We start from the raw sequence: 18147 nt of genomic DNA, 5'->3' as shown, positions 1-18147 counted from the left end.
CAGATGGCCAAGCTTAAAGTTACATTAGCTGTGATCGCTCTTGAATATCCCCAGTACATCATACATACCGTGAGTACCTCCTAAGCCTCAGAGCTATGTACAAATACCACATCCCTGCTCTAGAGTGGGGGAAGCGAAAACAGAGTCAAACATGAATTTGGCTGCGTGGAGGAGATTTTGACCTATGGAGAAATCCTGACTTTTACACCCAATGTCAAGAAACCTTTCCTCTTTCACCTTGACAAAAGAGCCAGACTGTGCATCACTGGGCGCGTGGTCCCTCAAGTGCCCCTTCAGCACAGTCCTCTGCCTCCCCGCCGCTCCTGGCATCCCAGTGGAGCACTGGGAGTTAATATTAATGCCAGGAATTTCTCTTCTTTGTGTCACATAAGTAAGAAATGCTGCTTTTTGGGTCATTTAAATCACCTGCTAAATTTAAGGAGTCTGTAAGTCGTAAAACCATGGCTAGCTTTCCACAAAGGAAAATGCTAAAAGCATCACTCTGACTACTGCAACCAGTGTTTAAATTCTGAGTTTGTAAAATCTGGAATGAAGTAACTGAAGGGCTGGTCGGGCTGTAATAGTTCCCATCAGCTCATATTATCAAAATGAAACATTTCTGAACCTGTACCATTCCAGGCAAGGGATACGTGACATTTTCTGACTCAGGCTACTCAAGGAAAAAATAGACCTTAGAGGTGATTAGGAAGAAAAACAGGAACTGTGACGCTACCAGAGCCCCAGCTCCTGCATCGGACATTCTGCCCTGCGCGGGGTCACAAGGAAACCAAGGTGGAACTGTGAGATGCCAGACCTCTGGCCTGGCCATATCAAGGCTCTCCAACAGCTTGATGCGACTAATATGGATTACTACAGTTGGAGCTTTGGAAAACATTAATTGTTTTCTAAATGCAATTAATTGTCCTCATTTGTTGCAGTTGCTGAGAAGAAGGTCCCACGCAGTGCTCGGCAGAACGGGAGGATGCAGAGAAGCTCACAGTCCATCAGCGCCATCTTGATGGACTTCGACCTGAGCAGGCAGAAAGCCACGTGGTGGAAATGTGCTTCTGGAGCTGTCGGTCTGGGACCACCCTTTGGTGTTTCCTTCCTTTCCTCTACCTCCTGCCAAACTCCGAAGTCAAAATACATGATTCCGGTGGTTTTAAGGACAGGGAAGACCGAAGAGGAAAAGATAGCCTTTCAAGGTCTTTCACCTTTTCGGGATGAAATGTTTGCAATGAGCTTTGGACAGGGGAGAGTTTGTGGTCATTAGTTGAGGCACAATTCCTACGTACAGAGATCTTGTTTCTGAACTTCAAGCCAAGAGGCAGGGCTCATTTCCAAGACGTGTGGCAGCTCCTCAGCCTCCCCAGCCATGAGGGAACCACTCGCCCACCCCCTTATAGAAGCAAGAGACTTCCCAGAGACACACGGACGACTGCTGGGGCTCTTCTTCTCAAGGCATTGCTGATAGAGAAGCTGGCCCCACCACTGGAAACAGGATTTCAACCCATTTTCCGAGTTGTTTATTCACACAGGGACAAAACTGATTTTCTTCCAACCAGGTTTTCTTGTGTCAGTCGTTCAACATGTTCCTATGTTTTTTTCCTCCCTTTCTTATTACCTTTTCTGATAGTAAAGACGTTGCAGATGGGCATCAAACTGTGCAAAATGTAAATTATGATTGGGTAGAGTCAGAACATAAAAAAATAAGTTATTTGGATGCATTTTTTTTCCTAAGGACCACAGCACATATGGCATGCTAAAAAAACGTCTCGTGTTCATTAAGGCTAAATGAGACAGGTTAGAGAATCCTGGGCACCAAATGGAAAACTCAGGGAAAAAAACACTGGCTGGCAACTCATTCTGCTGATAATATTTTTTGGATGTTTCCCTCCTGCCCTCTCTCCCTCATCTTTTTTTTTTAAACTGCAAGGACATTTTTGCAAATATTTCACAAATATCTGATGGCTGTTGCTTAGGAATCTGTCCTCCCCACTGTGCCTTCCTCATTTGAAGGTCATAATCTTCAGTTTGTGAAATCATAATTATCCCGCTAGCCAGTAACTCTGATGTCACAAATGGAGGATGATGATAACTTCAATGAAAAAAGCAGCAGCGGGAGAAAATGGACTCCTCAGCCACCGAGAGCTTGTTTTCCTCCCCAAAAGGATACAGCGGAGAAAAGTATCAGCAGAATGATCTCCAAATAGACTATCTTCTGTGTGGTATCAGTGCCTCTTAAGAATAGGAGGGTAATTTCTGCCTTGTGACAGTTTAACACAGACTTCCACTTGATCTGAATGCATAGCAAATACTACATTTAATGTAACAGCAGAATCTTGCTGCTTCTTGTGAAGCTTGTATAGAGACCTCAGAGTTTTTCTATAAAAATGAAACGAGCCTCCCTTTAACCCTTAGCAAAATGAAATGGCCAAGATTCACCACAAGGTCAACTATGCCTGAGGCTTCACTACTGCTGGATAATTCACCACTGTATCAAAAAATATAACAAATAAACACCGTCTGTCAGATTAATAAAGTGCATTTAATGTGCAACTCTCCTTATTGCTTGTTATTAAGCATCTCTGCCAGCCTAACTCACAAAAATCAGTGACCCATAGTGGGTGACAACTTCTTTCCCCCAAAATGGGGGAGAAGAGGGACTACAGCAGAGCCAGGACCATCCTGATGCATTTCCCCTCTCTGTACTCATGGGTTATCCCCTCCCTACGGTACAGACCAGAAGACACATATGCCCCACTTAGACATTATTTAATTATTGGAAATACTACTAGAATGACGGCGCTGACTTTCCTCCAGGATAGACGCTCTGGGAACGCAATTCAGCAATTCTGAATGCCATTATTTTGAATAAAGCTATCAATGTTTCTCCTGAAGAGTTTGGAATACAAGTAGATTTCTATTGTCACTATAAATGCTAGCGTGTGTCTCTTGGGCATCAAATAAAATACATTTCAATGTTACTGTCTGCTTGAATGAGACATTAACAGAGCTATATTCCGAATTCCTGCCGTTTTATAAAAATATGAACTAATAGTACAATGACACGGTTCCCCTGTCTCTTCCGATGGCTGATTTCAGGCACTACCTTGCAATATGTCGATGTGCAAAAGCAGCAGTGCACTGGGACCAACCCCAAATCTGGAAAATGCAATGGATTCTGCCACGAGAATGAGAACAAAAGTATTTAATGCCGGAGGCTTGGAAAACCCCAAAATTCCCAAACCGTAACCACGTTCCCTGCCAACTGGCACCAGCACTGGGCTGTGTAACTCAGGGGGAATAGGTGGTGGCAACTGCATCCTCGCAGAAGAGCCGTCTTCCAAAGGCGTATCACAGCAACAGCATCCTCAACATCCCGGCTGCAGATTTCAGCAACAGAGGGGAGAATACGGGGGGAAATAAAAGCACAACAGCTGTAGTGCCACAGGCCCCTGGCCTAAGGAATGTGTTGGGAGACCGACGCGCACACCCAGTATTCTCAATCATTAGAAACAACATATGGCGGGTTGGTGTTCGTGCTGCCTTTCTCTGCCTGCCCTGTTTCTGCTCAAGGTATAAGTAAATTAAGAGAGACTCAGGCTGCGCTTCTGAGCACAGCGTCGTAGAGAGCAAAACCATATGGGGTCAGAAGGATGCATAAATTCTTTATCAGGGTTATTTAAAATCTTCGCCACATCTTCATCAATTCTAAAAGCTCCAAAGGCACTGCAAATTTAGCTCATTTTGTCTTTGTGTGGCCAATGCCTTCCTGTGCTTTTTTCTGTTCTCACTGCAGCTGATATGCCCCGTCATTGCCACCATTGTTCACAAACTCCCAAAGCACAGAGCATGAAAGAATAACGTGGCATTTGCAAACAAGGTGACAATAATCGAGATGGCTCACCCATCCCCAAGAGCACCCCGCAACCTCTTTCTGTGTATTAACTACGCCACAGAGAGGTACGCATCAGCTTGTGAAATAGGCCAAAACACAAATTGCTCTCCTTGGGAACAGCCCTACAGCGTCGGCCAAGCACCCTGGCCTGTGCAGGATGGCCCATGGGCGCCCAGACGTGGGAGATGGGTCCTGCAAAATGCCTTTCACGTGGGCTGCCCTGCAGCAGCCACGGCTGCCGCAGGAGTACGGTGGGCAAAGATCAATCTTGGAGCAGTAGGAGAAAACACGGGAATGGCACGGGATAGCAGTTCAGATAAAGGCACGGGCTCACAGCACTGCAAGGACAGCAGCTGAGACAGATACATTACTAATGCAAGAGATCTGGAAGACAGCAGGACCAGGACCCTGCTCCGGGAGGGTTATTGCGAAGCGTGCTGCTATACATATCACAGAGGCGCCGGGAACGCTGTGGATTGCACGAGACGCGATCAGGAAAAAAGAACAAAAGTCTTTAATTCTACCTCTGTCAAAAGCAGGATTATGAATTTCTCCTAACATTTAGACTGCTTTAAATGTTGCGAAAGGTCACGCGAGAAATGCCATCGCTGCCAGAGGACTTGGGGATGGCAACACCAGGCACTGCTGCAATAGTGAGTGACTCATCGCGAGAGCTCAGGAGAAATGACACAAGAGTTCGTGTCATGACTGTGGAGTTAACCTTTGTCACCTCTGTATTTAGCCGACTGAGTCTCTCCCTTAATGAAGCAGTTTGATTTATGTACGAGTCATTTGCCTTCATAATAAATTTATTAAATGATCATCCTTTTTTCCCTCCAGATTTGTCACTTGAAACGTGGTAATTGGTGTTTAAACCTGCAATGGCGTGTCATCAAATGAGTTCAAACAACGTTACATGTGCCTTGCTCTCCGTACCATAATGAAGCTCGGCTGTCAGCACTAACTTGGGGACAGGAGGACTCCAAAGATGAGGAAAAATCCTGGTGTGAAGAAGCTGCCTCAGGATGCTGACAGCCTGGGAACTGCAGCTTCTTTTCACTCGCTCGGTGACACGAGACTTAACAAAAACTGGGGAGCAGCACGACATGCCTTGGTACCTGAAGTGGTAATCTGGGGGTCAGTGCCGGCTCTAAAACACCACCTCAGTCCAGCAAAGTCCTTCAGCAAACAAGAAATCCAATGAATTCAATGAGGACTAATTACACGGTTAACGTTAGACATGTTTGAGTATGTTGCTGAATAAGATCCTAATCTCTCACTCTCTTGGCATCTCAAAACATGAAAACAAGTAGGACCGTGCCAAGAATCTGCTATAAAAAGTTTTTTAAACTAAAAGCAAGTATAAGTTATAAAATACCTATAGAGTTGCAATTGATCTTATTTTCTCTGCAAGCATCATTTTACATTAGATCGTTGGTTTTCATTTACAATTTGAATCAAAAAAGTACTTCTGTTTTAATTAGTTTTATAAATTTGCTGAGCTAAATGAATACAGTAGTAAAATCAAAACTACAGAAAATGTGCGTAATCTGAGCAGACTGTATTACTTGTGGAACAAATTGTAAATCTATTGCTTAATTAAAATTATTTGAAATGCCAAGATGTGAAAACTCTGAATTATGCTGCCACACAAAATCTATAGCTCATCTTCATAAATTACGATAGCCTCAGCTACAAAATTTTGTCATTTCAAAGGTTTCCATCTATACAAGTAATTTTTTTCCCACATTATACCTATACTTTCAGGACCTCGTTTGCATCCCGATTTGATCAACGATTGCATAAAACACCACTTGGGCTTCTGTTCGGAGCTGCAATGACTGAGAAAGTAATGCAATTGGAAGATAGGAAATTTCAAACACAGCTTGCAAGGTGTCAGTGCATTAGCCCGTTCAATTCGTGAGTCCTTAAGGCTTTCTCAGTTTAGCCAAGAGGAACAGCAACCTGCAACGCTGCAGCGCAGCACGCCAGAATTTTCCGAAAGGGTGGCTCTTCCGAAGAGCCAAGCATCTTTGAAACACACCACCGCCTCACCCTGTGGGTGATCAAGCCAGTATTTTGCCACATTTTTGCAGGGACCGCAATCCAGATGTAAGCCTTTCTTCCCCATAGTATCACAGACTGCCAAACAGATGAAACCCTTGGCCCCAGAAGCAGTTTGCAGAAGAAGCTGAATGAGCGTCACGCTGCAGATGGCTTCTGATGCCCTGAACCACACCTAAAGCAGCCGAGGGTTTAGATGGAGAGCCAAAGAGTTTCAAATTCATTCTACAACACTAATTGGAGACTTTTGTTCTAGATTATAATCTTAGTTTTCTCAAAACCCATTATAATCAAAGTATAACTTAAACTTCTCTTTCCTTGCAATGGCTCAGTGTCAAAGCACTGTGAGTGGGAGAGATTGGCAGTATTTCATTTCAGCTTCCAGGGCATTAATAATCATGTGAAATTACTCTTACAAGCAGGGTTTCCTTGCCCACTGGCCGCTGTGCAGATTGCTAGGACAAAGCCTACCCAGAAATACAGAATTTGTATTTCTGTACAGCTCTGACAGCTGGCCACACCATTATGCACATAATTCCTTCTACTTGGGTTTCTCAGTACGGAAAAAACAAATCCCAAATTGAATACATCTCAGGAATTTCAATATAATTAAGAGAATGACAAGAGGAGATAAAGGAGGGAGGTTTTTTTTTATCATAATAGATTTCTACCTGCATTGCACCAATAAACCTATGCCCATGTTCTAGTGGAAAAAGTCTGTGCAATCTGTACTATGTTGTAGCAGACATCAGCATCACACGTACCTGTTTGGAACTGAGCAAAGGAGACAAAAATCTCACTCTGTACTGCAGGAAAGGGAACAGATGGTGCAAAAATTCATACACACACAAATTCACACTTTTTTATGACACAAGGTTACTAGCAAGATCCTTCCGTGCTTATGCTTAGAAGGATTACGGCTAGAGTTAGTCATTCTGGATTAGCCACTAAAATTGAGCTGTGAAAGGACTCCAGCATGTGAGGAGCTGCGCGGTGCGATGAGGGATCGGCAGAGATCTGCCGCCATGGATGGGGCACGGAGCGAGCCGCACGCATGTTCTCTTTGCAAGCTCAGCGACGTCGACTGTTCTCTTCAGGTGACTGCCGAGCACTTCCACGCACAGCTCCACCCGTTCCTACAAATCCCACAGAGCTGGCTGTTGGTGCCCAAACACGGCCCAATACGCACAAATGGCAACCCAGCATCTGCAAATGTGGAGTCCCGCGTGTTTTATTTAAGAACATATATGCAGATGGTTCTCTAGAAAGCACACTCTATAAATAAAACATGTTTAATAACCCAAATAAACCAAACAAAATAAATAAACCATGCTACTGAATGGCAACTTCCTCTGCAGAAGAATCCGTAAAACACTTTCTGGGGTTTGAAAAGTGCCTGCCTGCAAAATATTTTGCATGATACAGTACTATTCGTTAAACAGCTGCGAAGGTCTGCGTGGTGCATCAGCTAACAAACACCCTGCTATACAGCTCTCCTGCTCTGAACCGGTACAAACCAAACCAACCCAAATGTCAGCTTGAGTCAGTGCTCCGTTTTATAACGGCAAGTTATAATTTATTAGAAAACATTAACTACTACTTTATTTTCTGACTGCTGGGAGTCAGGGTAGTCCTTGAGGTGAGTGACACCAGGTCAACTTGTACCAGCTCACCGTCAGCCTGGCACATTCCCCACAGACCGCTAAGGAAAGCGGTGAAGCCCTACGTGCTGAGTGATGGTCCTGCAGTATTACATCTTACTCCTGAAGAAGCTCCTTTGTCACCTGCAGAGTAGGGTGACGTGAACGAGACTGAGGTCTGAGCTTATTTGGGGCTTATTTCCAGCTCTCAGATGAAGGGCCGAAGCCAACCCGACCTGTGCCGATGCTAGAAGGGACCGGGAAGCAGTTCTGGTCCTGCTCCTGCTGCGAGGACAAGGGCGAGGGATGGCGAGCAGGAGCAAAATGTCCTGTCCCAGCCAGCCGGGAGGGCAAAGGCCCCTTGGGAGGCAACGTGGGTGCAGTCTGCCGAAAACTGCTGTGAAACTGCTCTAAGAAAACTCCATAGCTGCCTCTGCAAAGGGGTTTGTCCACTTGAGCTCCTCTGTGTGAGCGGGGGCTCATTTCTACAGGGAGCATTGGCAGGATTGAAGCCAGGCTTGTAAGAGGTGGTTTCCAGCGGCAATTTGCTCTTTTCTGCCCTTTTTTATTCTCTGTATAAAGCTGAGCATGCAGGAGGAGAACCAAGTCCAATTCAGCATCAACTAATTTTTCTCAGGACAGAAGCTTCCTTTCATTAAAAAAAAAATAAAAATAAAAAAAAAACCCCTGTATTTCCATACACGCTGCAATCTGGTGAATTACCAGAATGTATTATTTATATAAAGGCTCCTGCTTTGGAGAGATCCGTAATTGTTGGCTGCCTTGCTATGCACTACAACACAGCTTGCCTTGTTTCACAGCCAGAAGTGCTGCTGTATCTTTTTGTCTTCCTCTCCCCAGCAACTCGGCTATTCTTTTGAGACATACTGTAAGTGTCAACAGGTGGGACGGGGCATTAGGAGGTAGAGCCTGCCACGTTACTACAAAGGACCATCTGGGCACGACGTGCAGGCACAGAATGCAGAATCCGCAGCCAACAACGCTGGAACATCTGTCTGCCTCCCGCCTCTTCACCTATGGTAAAGGTTACGTACCATCACGGTGCCAGCTGTGTCAGGTACTAGTTGTTTGTTTTTTTTTTTTAAAAAAAAAAAAAAAAAAACACAAAAACCAGCAGTTGCCTGTGGGGACATATTTTCAGTGTCTTTATACGTTTTAAAAATACAAAATTCTGCTTAATTCAAAGCTAAAGTATCCTCCCACTTCTCCCGACACAGGAGATCTTACTGGCACCGATCAGATATGCGCTTACTTGATGACACTCTCCCATGAGGGTGCAGGACCCCGCTCCACATGATAGCAGTGAATACTATATGCTTTGCCTGCATAAAACTTTGGATTATGCAGGCAGCCAAATAATTTTCAGCCAGATTTCCCAACGATATTATTGAAGCAGGGAGCTTAAAACTATTAACATGCTATCAATCACACACTTACAAACCCACAGAGTAACCCAGAGACAATAATTTCCCCTATCTTCCTAATGGATTTTACTATAAATAAACAAAAGCATTCCCACCCTGTACTTTCCCTTTCCAAGACTGCTGCCAACTCTGACATTTTTTAGATTCCTCCAAGTAAACCAGTGCCAAAAACTTTCCTATCTTTAACAGCAACCGAAGCAGCAGCTACTGAGAACTCCTACGATCCTCAACCCATCACCGCAACGACCGAGCCAAAGCCCCGAACGTTCAAACAATTCCTTTGGCTAAACCCCAGAGTTTCATCTCTTGTGGCTTTTCAGAATTGCACCACACTTCTAGCAAAGTGTGCTCCCCGCTGATGAGCGGGCAAGAACCAAGGAGGAAGATGTTACATTTCTCAGGTGATTTGAGCTCAGCAGCCCCGTAGATGCTCCCCGGCTGTCAACGCAGGAGGCTGAGCCACAAGGAGCACAGAGATGTTTCCCAGTTGGCATTTGAAGAGGAGAAAGATGGAAAGCTGTCCAGTTACCTATCCAGTCTAACATAACCCTGGGACTTTAGGTCCCTTTTGTTTGGTGGAACATAGTACTTTTTTACATGTTTTGTTAGTATTTTATGACTTTTTTAGGAAAAACGTGGCGGGACGTCCCAACTAAGGAAATGGGACCTTCATCCCAGGTGTGTCCAAATCTCAGACCCAGCCTTGAAATGTGACTCCTCTCCATGTGACTTCTTTTCATTCCCAAAAGCTGGAGTTCCTGTCATTTTTTAATGAAGCTTTTGGATGCCTGTTTGTAAGCTCTCTGCCTCTCCAGGCTTCCTCCCCATTCCTCATACCCAACAAGCTTGCTTGCTGAATGACACCGACGTGGCTGGCACCGCAGCGCTCACACCCTGCAAGGCACCGCTTTCCAGAGTTTGTTTTTTTACACCAGCCGCTGGTAAATGAGGCTCGTGTGACAGACCACTGGCTGGATAATGAGTTCATTCTCCAGACCCACCGAGAGCAAGGTACTTTCCTGGCCCATCTGTTCGCTGAGCTCCTCACGGCATGGCTCCGGGAATGCTGTTTCTGAAGAGAACAGCAAACACCCGGCGGACCGCTGATGTGCAGTAGACCCCAGTTTGATGGCCTCTGTAACACACAGTGCAAAGCTTTCTCAGCCGAAAAATGGAAAGAGACAGAGCACTGGGATTATTTCAGAGCCATTGCTGGAAATTCTTAAACTGGAAAAAAAAATCAGGGGGGAAGAAAGCTGCCAGAAGGCTAAAAAGGATCTTCTAGCACAGAAGTTGCACAGGCACAGTGCTTTTCCTTGGCCACCTCTATTTCGTCTACGTTTTCTAGGAAAAATAAAAGCTCCAGGACAGTCACAGGTCTATAAACAGAAGCGGTCAGAAAGTCAAAGTGAAGATCTAGAGACACTAGAACAAGAAATGACACTTAAAATACCAAGCCAGGAAGTGTGTCCAACCTTAACTGCAACTCTGGCACACCTGACCTCAAAAAGAAAAGAAAAAAACAGTTAAAAAGCTTAGATACAATCAGCAAATATTTTCAGAGGCAAGGAGAACTGGTACCTTCTTCAATTTGGAGAAGGGATGAATAAAAAGTGAGGGGGGGGGTGTACTTGAGAGGCAAGTGGTTTAACGAAGATAAAGCAGGCTCACTAGCATACCATCTTCTCAGTACAAAAATGAGGCAACAGATGACTGACAAACGCCACACGTAAAACCGCCTTTAAAAACCATTGTGCATGTTTTTTAACACCTTGTCCCACAGAACCACTGCTAGTTGATATGAACAAGGTGCAGGTGTAGGTGATTCATTAATGCATTGAGGCTGATGAAGGTCAGGAGAACATCCTTGCTCACATCCAACAAGGCTTTTTAACAATGAACTCTCACGGTTAGGGTTGGGATATGAGCCAACTATCAGTAGATAGAGCTTGCTCCAGGTAAATCCTTCCACAGCTGCCTATTATCCCATATCACAGTGTTTTTTCTGACACACATAGCACTGTCCATATAGAAACAGGACCAAATACTTCATAGGAGCAATCCAGTATGGGAAATCCTATTTGGTTGTGCAATTACGTTACTGCATTCTCCCTGACTGTACTAATGTCTGAATTAGACTGTAATATCTCATGGCTGGGATCTTTCTTCAATTCATGCTGAAGAGCCCTCACACAATCTGTGGCACTGAACAAAGTAGTAAATTCACCTCAACATCTTTATGCTTTCCCATAGTCTTTAAATCATTCATATCCAGACTTTCTGTGTGTTCTGGACTGGACGGAAATGTTTCTAGCCCATAACTTTTCCATTAATGTTTTTGAGGAACGAACTCTTTAAAGAGAAAGCCCTGTTCTTTAATCATTGGGAGAAAGAGCAATGCCAATGCTTCACTGCCGCAGGATGAGCCCCGAGAAGCCCCTGGGCTCCGAGCCATCTTGGAGCGAGGTCCCTCTGAACACTGGCAGGAATCAGGCCCTAAATACATCCCTAGTGAAGAGCGCACACCACAGACGGATGGCTGGTGAGGTGCCATCTCCCTCCCTCCGCTTGCTTGCAAGAGAAGGAAGGGTTAACGGTGCTCAAGATGTCCTCCTTCTGTACGGGCAAGGAAGACGTCTGTCACGCGATGCGCTTCTGTGAGTGAAACTCTCCAAGTGTGCTTCCGGGTAACACGTAATGCAATTATTTTCCAAGGTTTGATAAAAATTTGAAAACAAGTTTGAGAACAGGCTCTGCTGCATCATCTGAAGAAGCTAAGTGGGGCGAACAACAGAGCTGCACGGTAGGAAATCAAAGACTTCACTGCACTGCAACTAATTTGTGAGACATCTCCCAACATTATCTTCACTGAGAAACAGCGTGCCAAGGGCTCACAGATAAACACCACTACTGAATACAGCAAAACACATTAAAACAACACTAAGGGATTTGGCTTAAACACGCAGATTTCTGTAAAATTCAGAGAAAGACCTTCTTTAGTAAGGACCTCATACACCACGCCATTGCAGGATATCGATGACACTGACTGTCCCTCTCTTTTGACAACTGCCCTTTTCTCCATGAACTCTTTTTCCTGCCTGGGTTTAACCCAGAGCTATAAGGTCCCCATAATCATTACTATAGAGGCTGGTAGGAGACAACCCCACAGGGTTTTGCTGTACGGTGAAATCCCCCAAGCTAAACTTCATCGAACCTCTTTAGCAACGACACAAAGCAGACCTGCAGAGGAAAGCCGCCTCTCTCTTCATGGATTCTGCACTGCCAGCTTTGGAGACGCCTTCCACCGCTCTGACCATGAACCACCCAACGTGACTGACAGCTCTGCTTCATCCCAGGGAGCTTCTGGGAAAGGCACTCTTTGGAGAATCCACTTCCAAAGCGTGACACGAAGGTATAGGACAAATGACTGGATAACCTAGAAAGTCCCAACCATTCCTCTGCGTCTACAGCTGTTGCTACTTCAGGATGCTGATGGTAACTTCACCCATTTTTGCAATTGCAAGGATGAACTGCATCTAACCTCCTCTCCCCCAGTCCATCAAGCAACAGATGCAGGCAGCAGTGCCTTTTCTGGTTCCTGCAGAGACTCGGGATGTCCCTCCTCGGCACAGCCCTGTGACTTGCTCTCAGCAGCAGGAGGGGACTGGAGTCTGGATGGTTCTCGCTACAGCACTGCAGTGCTGGGAAGGTTTAGGTGGACACTTGGAGGGACGCACTGCTCTCAGCAACAGCTGACAGTGGCAGGGTCCACGAGGCAAATCTTCTCCTTTAGAGACTCCTGTACCCTGTGTGCCTGGGAGAAGGGACTGTACCTCCAGCTGAGACACCAGCAGCCAACTGCAAACTTCTTCAAAATTCTCATGGTTCCTTTGAGCCACATATGACTTAAAACTCTTGTAGGGCCAAGGAACATTTTGTTGAAAGCACAAACTTGCTTTTGAAACCACAGAATATTGCAAGAAAAGATGAGCACGGTACAATGGCATGCTGCTAGTCTGTATATTGTTTCCTTAGAGGCTCCAAATTTCTGGCTTGAGGCCAGCCTTTCAAACACGTTGGGCTCTCCCCAATGCCACGTGTTACCACAGGTTTCTCCCTACTTCTGAAACCGCTCTGAGACAGTTTGTCCTTCTGCAGTGCTCTGCAGCTCCCCTCTTTCCAGCTGCTCGCGGCTTCTGCCTCCAGCCTCTGACCTTTCGATGGCTACCTGGGAAATCCCAAATCCAGTAAGAGACTTTTTAAAGCAAACAGTTTACATATGATTAATTCTTCCTGTAGACCTCAAAAAAACCCTCCTTCCTGATTAACAAAGGTCACTGAATCTCAAAAGTTTATTGCAAACAATTCAAACATGTTACAGGTCTCCTCTAAAAAAATTAAGTAAAAGCAAAACCGATTTTGTCTGGAGAAAATAGATGCAGCTGAAGAAAAGCAAGAAGCTGGCCAGATGTAAATTGAATAACTGATGGAAGAGCAGCTGTGTGTTAGCACCACCAGCAACTTGCCCTTCTAAAATGGAGAGGGACAGGGCAGGACCTCTTGCCACAGCAACCCCCAGTCACAGAGAAAAAAATATATATCCTAACAGTGAGCGCTGCCCGGAGCTCCTGTTGGAGTTGCTTGGTAGTAGGATATTCTCTGCGTGCTTCGAGGTTGCACTTTTCCTTCGTAGATGTCAAAACACTTTGCAGAGGTATGACATGACGTTATCTTCATTTTACAGACAGGGGAACTGAGAGGCAGTGACGGGAAGTTATTTTCTCAAGATGAGATAGCGGGTCATCAGCAAAGTTAGAGCCGTGGTCCTTAACCACTCCAGCATCGCTGCCACCCTCCACAGCCTCCTCAGGGAAGACGAGGTTTAAAAGCGGCTGCGATTCCCATTGCAGGTGCTGCGCCTCAGAGCACGCCAGGACTTTTCAGTGGTGACAAGCGGTGACAGCGTCAAGTAAAGCTCAGCACCTAGGGCCTTCCAGCTGGGCTGGCACACCAAAAAGCCGTGGTGGCACAGCGACTGTCCCCCCGCAGAGCAAGTGCTCCTCAGGCAGTGATGCTCCAGACCTCGGTGGGCTTTCGCAGCTCTCTGGGACCGGCAGAAGGAGCAGCAACCTCCTTTGCCGAGAGGAGTATATGAAAATATTAAGAGGGAATCCTCAATCATCTTGCCTCACGTTCCCATCATACCTTTCTCTATTAGGCAGCTGTGACTTTGCTAACCTGACTGATCCATAATTCATAACTATTATCCATGCTCAATAATTACAATGTTAATATTTTGGTAATTTAAAAGTACCTTTCTCCAGCAGAGTTCAGCCCGTACCACTGACTAATGCACAATTTAAGTGTTTATGAACAAAACTGTTCTCTCTCCTCTTTCTTTTCCTCCCTGATCCCTGCCTTCAAAATGTTTTCAAAACATTGGGGAAAAGAGGAATTTTAAAAGGAAATCTCATTACTTTAAGACCAAATTTTAAAATGATGAAATGCGTAATGCCCAATCTATCAATCAAAGCCAATTCTGCAGTACAGACACTCTGAAAGCCCTTTGCTTTCTAATCACTAATAGGCAACACTATCAAATTCAGCCCTACACTCTATTAGAATTGCAGTAGAAAAGCACTTAGTGTAATATCCAAAGACAGCTTACCAAATACTACTCACTTGGCTCAAAGACAAGACCAAATATGTTAATAACGTGAAAGCTTCCTTAAACAATAGGCTTTACCAATATGCTCAGAAAAGGAAATAAAAATACCGAAACAGGAGTTTTGTAGATGAGAAAAAAAACCCACAAAAATCTAACTTGCCTTCAGCCAGAGGACTTGGACTTTTTCACAGTGTAGGCATTGATTTGTGAATTCCCCGTGGCTGTGTTGCTGCCCTGGCTGCAGGGCCCATCATCTCCCAGTTGCAAACCGCAGGAACCATCTCCGCTCCCTGCTGTTCCCCGCCCTATTTACCCTTTCTTCTGACCACATGTATTTAAGGCTTGTTTGTAGCAGGATTTTTTATGTTCTCATCTCCTATTTCCTCATTTTCCCATCAGTCGCTTAAGCATCACACATGTACAGTGTTGGCGCGGCAGCGATGAACTTTATTCCGCCTCCTGTCTCTCAGTTGTGACCTCCTTCCTTGACCACCGCCAAGGAACGGACATGCAGAGACACTAAGCATCTGCGACCAGGTCCAGTGCTCATGTCCTCTCTTCTCGTATTATTGTCACCCTTAAACTTAAGATTTTCTAAGGTTTTCTTGCTCTCCAGAGTAAATGTCACTGACAGCACGCTGCTGTAAAACACCCAGAGATTTAGCAGAACCGCCCACCTGCAGGCAGCAGCAGCAGAGTTTTGACAAGGGGATGTAGCAAACATCGAGCTTACACGTATACAGAGACACTGCATGCTGGTGACAAGTAGTACAAAAGCTTATTTGATGTGAAGACAGAATGACTGCATTGCTCGTGTCAAAAAAAGATCAGTGGAAACGTAACAACAGACCATTCTGCATGCTACACACACGGCATAAACCACAAAAAATACTCTTTATGTTTCCTGCGCTTTTTTAGCCTGGTTTCCTAGGAAAAAAAAAAAAAAAAACAAGAGACGAGCAATTGTTCTGTCAGTCATCGCTTCCCCAAATAACGTTTGAACCTGTTGGCTGATCTCAGGTTTGACAGATAGGCAGAGGCCTCAAAGGGATTACGTTCCTACTAGATGCGTGAAAATAATAGAGACTCAAACTAGTGCCTTTACTGAACTCACCTCCACGCTGTGCCTTACTCCGGTCTGCACCTCAGGGGTACCAATTAGACCACAAGCCAGAGCAGCTCTGCGGATAAGCGAACAGCTGGGGAAATGCTTACTTAGATCATCAGACAATGCACGCAGGAAAAATAATGTTGTGAACGCTCCAACCACAGGACACACCGAGACGAGGGCTCCTGCCTTCTCAGATCCATCCTCCTCCAAGCACAGAAATCCAGAGCAGAATCCAGAAACACCGGTGCCAGCAGCCTGAGCAACTGGCCTTGGCCTCTTTGGCGCTTACTTCGTTCTCAAAACCAAAGTCACTTATGACATTTGCAAACTCCTGTGTGATATTAGCGCTGATGCCCCAAGGATTGCTCTGTTTCCCCAAGGCACAGCAATAAATGGCATTACCTTCCTTGTCCTCCCCTGCCTGCCCCCTCGGAGCTGCAAACCTGAATGCCTCCTCTGAGCTACTAAAGCACAGGTACATTTTCTTGCTAGCATTACAAAAAAAAAAAATAGAGAAGCATTGCCTGGCAAACGGTAAGATTTCTATCCGGTTTTAAGGGGACGGGTATGACAGGGAAGCTACAGGACTCTCATTCTAATAGCCAATGCTGCTAATTAAAACTGTTTTGGAAGATCTGCAGCTAGCATATAAATCACCCCACTATATGCTATAAATAAGAGGCAGATACTGAATTGAATAGCTCCCATTTGTCAACTGAATGAAGAGATTTGATTGTGCCTTTTTGAATAATAAATCCAGACATACCTAGCAGGGCACCGAGAGTTGCTAGAAGTCTCTCTTTTATCAAACAACAATGATTATATTATAGGGTATGCATTATGGGGGATCATCCATTTCTCTTGTTTTCTCATTTATCGCTGACATCTTCCCTCCCAGATGAAACATTTTGCTCCGTACAGCGTGTGTTCATGCAAAGATCTCAGAAGTGAGGCAGGAGCGAACTCTACTGAGTCTCCTGACGCGATGGGCACCTACTAGGATGTACCACAGAGCAAAAGGAAGATTTGTAGGGAAACTGAGCTGTGGAAGCCTAAATACACAGGTTTTTCTTCCCATCCTTTTTCCCGTAGCACTTCCAAAAGACACTCAAAATGCACTGGGTCTCAGCCAGAGGAGAGCCACATAGTTCTTATTGGCAATGGATGTCCATTTATACAAAACAATGCAGAGAAACAAAGCTAAATTCCTTAAGATCATCTTATAACATCACTGAACAACAGAAACCCAAAAAGGCACCCACGCACAAGCAACAGATTTATAATAATAGTAATAATAATGATGATGATGATATAAAGTTACCTCACTCCAGTGCGGAAAGCTCTTTTCAACCATGAACGCTAGATCCCACTCACAGCCACCATGACTTTCTCACTGTAAAAAAAACAAACAAATGGGCACCAATTAGGAAATGGCATTTATTAATGCTAAGTTCACAGTAGCTTCAAATCTTGCACATACACTCATAAAAAAGAAGATTTAGGATTCCCTGTCACACGGAAGGCTGCAGAAGGTTAATTGAGTTCACTGTAGAGGCATCATTACCTCTATAACATATATAAGGAAAAAAGCACTGCAGTCGGGTTACGAAGGTAGATTTATTTTAAGCCTTTAAAACTATTTGTTAAATTTTTGCCCTCTAACAGGATGATGACTCCTCTCACTTTGTCCCCAAACCCTCTGCAACTGAACAGCAACATTCACGGCATCCCCCCGACCAGCGGCTTTCGCACCTTCCCACGCGCAGACGCTCTCATCCCACACAGCAGCAGACGCGAGATGCAAGCAAGCCATGACCTCTGGCATCCCTTCTCGTTTTCCCAAAGGAAAACCATCCTCTAGGACTGACCGCAGGATTTAGTGCAGGCTCTTCTCTCCCCTGCCAAAGGAGTGACTGGCTGGAAGCCAGTGAAATGAGCCCAAGGGGCTTCCTAGGGGCTGTGCCTTTACCTTCTCTTCTGCTGGGGCTTAAAGTGGGGGAAAAAAAGGGGGGAAATCTCCCCATGTGGGGGCCCTCATCCCCCCAGCAACTGCCTAGAGTTCTTTCAGTATCACTAAGATAAATAGCATCCTTCCTGTAGCCTGCTCCTCATCTGCTCAGGCTAGTAAAGCTGTAACCTATGTATACTTATTTTATCAACAATAACTGTAAATTGGGACGATTTTATTATTTTGGGATTACGTTTGCCAATAAAAAAGAAAAGACAGAGCTAGGCTGAAAGAATTTGATGGCTACGCATTGATTTTGAAATCCTGGCCGTGCTGCCTGCATCCTGAAGTGCTTACCTTGCTGTCTGCC

The 18147-nt window shown here is 45.1% G+C and overlaps 1 protein-coding gene across 7 annotated transcripts in view; it reads right to left on the bottom strand.

The window, feature by feature from the left end:
* DAB1 (DAB adaptor protein 1) overlaps nucleotides 1-18147 on the bottom strand; it is a 471933-nt gene that overhangs the window by 224381 nt on the left and 229405 nt on the right. For all 7 annotated transcript variants that reach the window (XM_069788615.1, XM_069788621.1, XM_069788614.1 and 4 more), the window contains one exon: nucleotides 17151-17222. The gene's annotated coding sequence lies outside the window, so the exon portion shown is untranslated. The remainder of the gene's footprint in view (nucleotides 1-17150; nucleotides 17223-18147) is intronic.

The sequence above is a fragment of the Haliaeetus albicilla genome, chromosome 8, assembly GCF_947461875.1.
Source record: "Haliaeetus albicilla chromosome 8, bHalAlb1.1, whole genome shotgun sequence".
NCBI lineage: Eukaryota > Metazoa > Chordata > Aves > Accipitriformes > Accipitridae > Haliaeetus > Haliaeetus albicilla.
This window is presented reverse-complemented; position numbering and strand designations above follow the sequence as displayed.